The 7,783-nt window shown below is 40.2% G+C and overlaps 1 protein-coding gene across 9 annotated transcripts in view; it reads left to right on the forward strand.

The window, feature by feature from the left end:
- FBXL2 (F-box and leucine rich repeat protein 2) overlaps positions 1-7,783 on the forward strand; it is a 116,360-nt gene that overhangs the window by 51,159 nt on the left and 57,418 nt on the right. The window lies entirely within an intron of this gene.

The following is a 7,783-nucleotide window of genomic DNA, read 5'->3' on the forward strand; positions in this document are numbered from 1 at the left end:
TCTCGGCTCGGCGCAATCTCGGCTCACCGCAACCTCCACGTCCTGGGTTCAGGCAATTCTCCTGCCTCAGCCTCCTGAGTAGCTGGGATTACAGGCATGCGCCACCATGCCCAGCTGATTTTTTGTATTTTTAGCAGAGACGGGGTTTCACCATGTTGACCAGGATGGTCTCAATCCCTTGACCTCATGATCCACCCGCCTCAGCCTCCCAAAGTACTGGAATTACAGGCGTGAGCCACCGCACCCGGCCAACACCATTTATTAAACAGGGAATCCTTTCTCCATTGCTTGTTTTTGTCCGGTGTGTCAAAGATCGGATGGTTGTAGATGTGTGGCATTATTTCTCAGGCCTCTGTTCTGTTCCATTGTTCTATATCTCTGTTTTGGTACCTGTACCATGCTGTTTTGATTACTGTATCCTTGTAGTATAGTTTGAAGTCAGGTGGCGTGATGCCTCCAGCTTTGTTCTTTTTGCTTAGGATTGTCTTGGCTATAAAGGGCCTCTTTTGGTTCCATATGAAGTTTAAGGTGGTTTTTTCCAGTTCTGAGAAGAAGGTCATAGGTATCTTGATGGGGATAGCATTGAGTCTATAAATTACTTTGGGCAGTACGGCCATTTTCACAATATTGATTCTTCCTAACCATGAACATGAAATGTCTTTCCATCTGTTTGTGTCCTTATTTCCTTGAGCAGTGATTTGTAGTTCTCCTTGAAGAGGTCCTTTACATCCTTTGTTGGTTGTATTCCTAGGTATTTTATCCCCTTTGTAGCAATTGTGAATGGTAGTTCGTTCTTGATTTGGCCCTCTTTTAGTCTGTTATTGGTGTATAGGAATGCTTGTGATTTTTGCACATTGATTTTGTATGCTGAGACTTTGCTGAAGTTGCTTATCAGTTTCAGGAGATTTTAGGCTGAGACGATGTGGTCTTCTAAATATACAGTCATGTTGTCTGCACATAGAGACAGTTTGACTTCCTCCTTTCCTATTTGAATACTCTCTATTTCTTTTTCTTGCCTGACTGCTCTGGCTAGAACTTCCAACACTATATTGAATAGGAGTGGTGAGAGAGGGCATCCTTGTCTAGTACCAGATTTCAAAGGGAATGCTAGTTTTTGCCCATTCAGTATGATATTGGCTGTGGGTTTGTCATAAATAGCTTTTATTATTTTGAGATATGTTCCATTGATACCTAGCTTATTGAGAGTTTTTAGCATAAAGCGCTGTTGAATTTTGACAAAGGTCTTCTCTGCATCTATTGAGATAATCATGTGTTTTTTTTTTGTCTTTGGTTCTGTTTATGTGGTGGATTATGTTTATAGACTTGCATATGTTGAACAGCCTTGCATTCCCTGGGATGAAGCCTACTTGATTGTGATGGATAAGTTTTTTGATGTGCTGTTGCAGTGGGTTTGCCAGTATTTTATTGAAGATTTTTGCATCTATGTTCATCGTGGATATTGGCCTGAAGTTTTCTTTTTTTGTTGAGTCTCTGCTGGGTTTTGGTATCAGGATGATGTTGGTCTCATAAAATGATTTGGGAAGGATTCCCTCTTTCTGTATTGTTTGGAATAGTTTCCGAAGGAGTGGGACCGGCTCCTCTTTGTACATCTGGTAGAATTCAGCTGTGAACCCATCTGTACCTGGGCTTTTTTTGGTTGGTAGACTATTAATTGCTGCCTCAACTTCAGCCCTTGTTATTAGTCTATTCAGGGTTTCGACTTCTTCCTGGTTTAGGCTTGGGAGGGTGCAAGTTTCCAGGAATTTATCCATTTCTTCTAGGTTTACTGCTTTATGTGCATAGAGCTGTTTGTAGCAATCTCTGATGGTAGTTTCTATTTCTGTGGAATCAGTGGTGATAGCCCCTTTATCGCTTTTTATTGCATCTGTTTGATTCCTGTCTTTTCTTTTTTATTAATCTGGCTAGTGGTCTATTTTTTTGATCTTTTTAAAAAACCAGCTCCTGGATTTATTGGTTTTTTGAAGGGGTTTTTGTGTCTCTATCTCCTTCAGTTCTACTCTGATCTTAGTTATTTCTTGTCTTCTGCTAGTTTTTGAGTTTTTTTGATCTTGCTCCTCTAGTTCTTTCAATTTTGATGATAGGGTGTCAATTTTAGATTTTTCCTTGCTTCTCATGTGAGCATCTATTGCTATAAATTTCCCTCTAGACACTGCTTTAAATGTGTCCCAGAGATTTTGGGACATGTGTTTTCATTCCCATTGGTTTTGAAGAACATCTTTATTTCTGCCTTCATTTCATTGTTTATCTAGGCAACATTCAAGAGCCAGTTGTTCAGTTTCCATGTGATTGTGCAGTTCTGAGTGAGTTTCTAAATCCTGAGTTCTAATTTGGTTACACTGTGGTCTGAGAGACTGTTTATTATGATTTCCATTCTTTTGCATTTGCTGAGGAGTGATTTACTTCCAATATGTGGTCAATTTTAGAGTAGGTGCAAAGTCGTGCTGAGAAGAATGTATATTCTGTGGATTTGGGGTGGAGGGTTCTGTAGATGTCTGTTAGGTTTGCTTGGCCCAGATCTGAGTTCAAGTCCTAAATATCCTTGTTAATTTTTTGTTTCGTTGTTCTGTCTAAGATTGACAGTGGAGTGTTAAAGTCTCCCACTATTATTGTGTGAGAGTCTAAGTCTCTTTGTAGGTCGTTAAGAACTTGCTTTATGTATCTGGGTGCTCCTGTATTGGGTGCATATGTATTTAGGATCCTTAGCTCTTCTTGTTGCATTGATCCTTTTATGATTATGTAATGCCCTACTTTGTCTCTTTCGTTCTTTGTTGGTTTAAAGTCTATTTTATCAGAGACTAGAATTGCAACTCCTGCTTTTTTTTTGCTCTCCATTTGCTTGGTAAATCTTCTTCCATCCTTTTATTTTGAGCTTATGTGTGTCCTTGCATGTGAGATGGGTTTCCTGAATACAGCACAATGAAGGTTTTTGACTTTTTATCCAATTTGCCAGTCTGTGTCTTTTGAGTGGGGCATTTAGCCCATTTATATTTAAGGTTAATATTGTTATGTGTGAACTTGATCCTGCTATTTTGATGCTAGCTGGTTGTTTTTCCTGTTAATTGACGCAGTTTCTTCATTGTGTCAATGGTCTTTACCATTTGGTACGTTTTTGGAGTGGCTGGTACTGGTTGTTCCTTTCTATGTTTGGTGCTTCTTTCAGGAGGTTTTGTAAGGCAGGCCTGGTGGTGATGAAATCTCTCAGCAATTGCCTGTTCTTAAAGGATTTTATTTCTCCTTTGATTATGAAGCTTAGTTTGGCTGGATATGAAATTCTAGGTTGAAAGTTCTTTTCTTTAAGGATGTTGAATATTGGCCCCCACTCTCTTCTGGCTTGTAGGGTTTCTGCTGAGAGATCTGCTGTGAGTCTGATGGGCTTCCCTTTGTGGGTAAACCAACCTTTCTCTCTGGCCGCCCTTAGTATTTTTTCCTTCATTTCTACCTTGGTGAATCCGATGATTATGTGCCTTGGGGTTGCTCTTCTTGAGGAATATCTCTATGGTGTTCTCTGTATTTCCTGGACTTGAATATTGGCTTGCCTTGCTAGGTTGGGGAAGTTTTCCTGGATAATATCCTGAAGAGTATTTTCTAGCTTGGATTCATTCTCTTCGTCACATTCAGGTACACCTATCAAACGTAGATTAGGTCTTTTCACATAGTCCCACATTTCTTGGAGGTTTTGTTCATTCCTTTTTACCCTTTTTTCTCCAGTCTTGCCTTCCCGTTTTATTTCATTGAGTTGATCTTCGACCTCAGATATCCTTTATTCTGCTTGGTCAATTTGGCTGTTGATACTTGTGCATGCTTTGTGAAGTTCTCATCTTGTGTTTTTCAGCTCTATCAGGTCATTTATATTCTCTTAGCTGTTAATTCTCGTTAGCATTTCCTCAAACCTTTTTTCAAGGTTCTTAGTTTCTTTGCATTGGGTCAGAACATGTTCTTTAGCTCAGAGAAGTTTGTTATTACCCACCTTCTGAAGCCTGTTTCTCTCAATTCATCAGACTCATTCTCCATCCAGCTTTGTTCCCTTGCTGGTGAGGAGTTGTGATCCCTTGGAGGAGGAGAGGCATTATGGTTTTTGATGTTTTCATCCTTTTTGTGCTGGTTTTTTCCCATCTTCATGGATTTATTTACCTGTGATCTTTCTAGTTGGTGACTTTCGGATTGTATTTCTGAGTGGACATCCTTTTGGTGATGTTGAAGTTATTTCGTCTGTTTTTTAGTTTTCCTTCTAACAGGCTCCTCTGCTGTAGGAGTGCTGGAGGTCCACTCCAGACCCTGCTTGCCTGGGAATTACCTGCAGCAGCTGCAGAACAGTAAGAGTTGCTGCCAGTTTCTTCTTCTGTTATCTTCATCCCAGAAGGGTACCCACCAGATGTCAGCCTGAGCTCTCCCTTATGAGGTGTCTCTTTGGATAAACAGGGGTCAGGGAGCTGCTTGAGGAGACAGTCTGTCCCTTATAGGAGCTCAAGTGCTGACCTGGGAGCTCCGTTGTTCTGTTCAGAGCTGCTGGGCAGGTATGTTTAGGTCTGCTGCAGCAGAACTCATAACTGCCTTTTTTCCCGGGTGCTCTGTCCTGGGAAGGTGGGGCTTTATCTATAAGTTCCTGGTGTGCTGCTGCCTTTTTTCAGAGATGCCCTGCCCAGCAAGGAGGTAGTCTAGTCATAGTCTGCCAGCAGAGGCATTTTTGAGCTGCTGTGGGCTCTGCCCAGCTGCCGTGTGAACCTGCAATTTTGTTTACAGAGGTACAGTTAGAACTGCTTTGGTAATGATGGTCTGCCTTAGTAATGGCGGACTGCTTCGGTAATGGCGGACTGCCACGTTAGTCCTGGACTGCCTCCGTAATGGCTAACACCCTTCCCCTCACTGAGCTTGACCATTCCGGGTCCAGCTGTGCTTGCTGTAAAACTCTCAATCCAGAGCGTTTCAGATTGCCGGTCTTTGTGGTGTGGGACCCGCTGAGCCAGATCACCTGCCTCCCCGTTTCATCCCCCGCCTTTTTTTTTTTTTTTCAGTTTAATGGGTGGCTCTGTATCCCAGGCATTCCAGGTGCTGGTTGAAACAGCTGCCCAGATTTTTGTGTTTTTGTGTGGAGACCTGCAGCACTGGCTGAAACAGCCGTGCTGAAAACTCATGGTGCCTTTCAACCCGGGAATCTCCTGGTCTGTGGGCAGTAAAAACTCATTTGGAGATGGGGTGATCACTCACCCTCTGTGTTGTTCCCACTGGGAACTGTACTCCAGAGCTACTCCTGTTTGGCCATCTGGGAACTGTCTCAATGTGGTTTTGATTGTATTTCTCTAATGACCAGTAATGATGAGCTTTTTTTCATGTTTGTTGGCCGCATAAATGTTTTCTTTTGAAAAATATCTGTTCACTTTGGGAGACCAAGGAGATCATGAGGTCAGGAGATTGAAACCATCTGGCCAATATGGTGAAACTCCCATCTCTACTAAAAATACAAAACTTAGTTGGGCATGGTGGCACATGCCTGTAGTCCCCGCTACTTGGGAGGCTGAGGCAAGAGAATCACTTCAACCCAGGAGGCAGAGGTTGCAATGAGCTGAGCATTGCACCACTGCACTCCAGCCTGGCAACAGAGTGAGACTCTTTTTTTTTTTTTTTTTAAACAAAAGGCATCCTTCATGCTAAACTCCTTTTGAAAACCTTCCATGCCTATGGCTCTGTTCACTGCTGCTAGCATGGTGTTCAAGAAAGTGTTTTTATATGAGTATACTTCACTGATTTAAGGATGTCATGATACATAGGTGAATTAATGAAGTCATATTTGGGATAACATACATGGCATAAACATTATTTTTTTTNTTTTTTTTTTTTTTTTTTTTAAAAAAAGTATATCTTCATATCCTTCGCCCACTTTTTGATGGGGTTGTTTGTTTTTTTTCTTGTAAATTTGCTTAAGTTTTGTGTAGAGTCTGGATATTAGCCCTTTGTTAGATAGGTAGATTGCAAAATTTTTTTCCCATTCTGTTGGTTGCTGGTTCACTCTAATAATAGTTTATTTTGCTGTGCAGAAGCTCTTAACTTTAATCAGATCCCATTTGTCTATTTTGGCTTTTGTTGCCATTGCTTTTGGTGTTTTAGTCATGAAGTCCTTGCATATACGTATATCCTGAATGATATTTGCCTAGGTTTTGAGGAATTCCAGCTAATAAATGAAAGAAGACTGAATTATAATGTCACCATTTTACAGCCCTTTTAAATTAATAGATCTAGCCACTGAGCTTTCAGTGCTTATTACAAAAGGAGAAATAACCAAATATTATGTGCCTCCTGATGATAAATTAGGGATGATAAATTGAATGATAAATACAGAAAAGGAAATGAAGAACGTTAAGTGGCAGGATGGTGGCTACACTTAGAAGAAATGGAGGGTGGTAATTGTGATTAGAAAGGGACATGTGAGGCCCAGTGTGGTGGCTCACACCTGTAATCCCAGCACTTTGGGAGGCCGAGGCAGGCAGATCACCTGAGGTCAGGAGTTCAAACCAGCCTGCCCGACATGGTGAAATGCTGTCTCTACTAAAAACACAAAAAATAGTCAGGCATGATGGTGGGTGCCTGTGATCCCAGCTACTGGAAAGGCTGAGGCACGAAAATTGCTTGAACCCAGGAGCGGGAGGTTGCAGTGAGCCAAGATCGTGTCATTGCACTCCATCTTGGGCAACAGAGCAAGACTCTGTCTGGGGGAAAAAAAAAAAACAAAAAACGGGACATGTATGGGGCTCTGGGGTTGCTGACAGATTTCTATTTCTTGACCAGGGTAGGGGTTATAATAAGATGTTTGTCTTATAAGTTATTGGTCTATACATTTCATTTATGCAATTTTCTTTATATGCATTGTATTGCTAATAGGAAAATTTAAATACATATATTAAAAATGTAAAGCTTATGAATGATTAAAAAGAAAAAACCAAACATTCAGTAAGACTTAGTAGACTTGTTCTACTTTTTTCACTCTCATAAATCATTTTTAACCAAAGTTCCTCAATTACGAAAAATATAGTGCTTTTGATAATATTAGCATTTGTTACTGTGTTTATTTGAAATATTGCCATTCTGAACCAACATGGTAAGCATTTTTTGCTTTTAGGTATTTATGATGAAGAGTAAATTTCTAACAATTCTTTTTAATACTTCCTTTCCCAAATCGAGGACCAAATGCAGAATAATAAAGTTATTTTGATCTATTTACAGCCATTAGATTCTTGCAAAACAAATATAACTTCCTGATATTTTTCATTCATCTTTTTATTGCTTACATGCATGTTATAATTTATGATTTTGCAGGTACTCATGACTTAGTATAGTATTCACAGCAGTTATATATATATAACAGTTAAGGAACATTTTATAATATTCATATGACACTTAAATCTGTGTATATGTAGGTCTAGTTCTAACAGGTAACAATACCAACATAATTTTGCGCAATAACAATTTAATTTCTCTTACGCTACTTTGTTACTAAACTTGAACATTATATGCAAGCACTTTTGATATACTTTCTAATCTTAAGTATTGTTTTTATAGATTTGTTGCTGCCTCCAACTGAAACTTCAGCCTAGTGAAGTTTCTCCAAATTCAGATTAATAAAAAACTTTAAAAACTACATGACTCGGCCGGGTGCGGTGGCTCAAGCCTGTAATCCCAGCACTTTGGGAGGCCGAGGCGGGTGGATCACAAGGTCAAGAGATCGAGACCATCCTGGTCAACATGGTGAAACCCCGTCTCTACTAAAACT

This window comes from Cebus imitator, unplaced genomic scaffold, assembly GCF_001604975.1.
Source record: "Cebus imitator isolate Cc_AM_T3 unplaced genomic scaffold, Cebus_imitator-1.0 Scaffold21, whole genome shotgun sequence".
NCBI lineage: Eukaryota > Metazoa > Chordata > Mammalia > Primates > Cebidae > Cebus > Cebus imitator.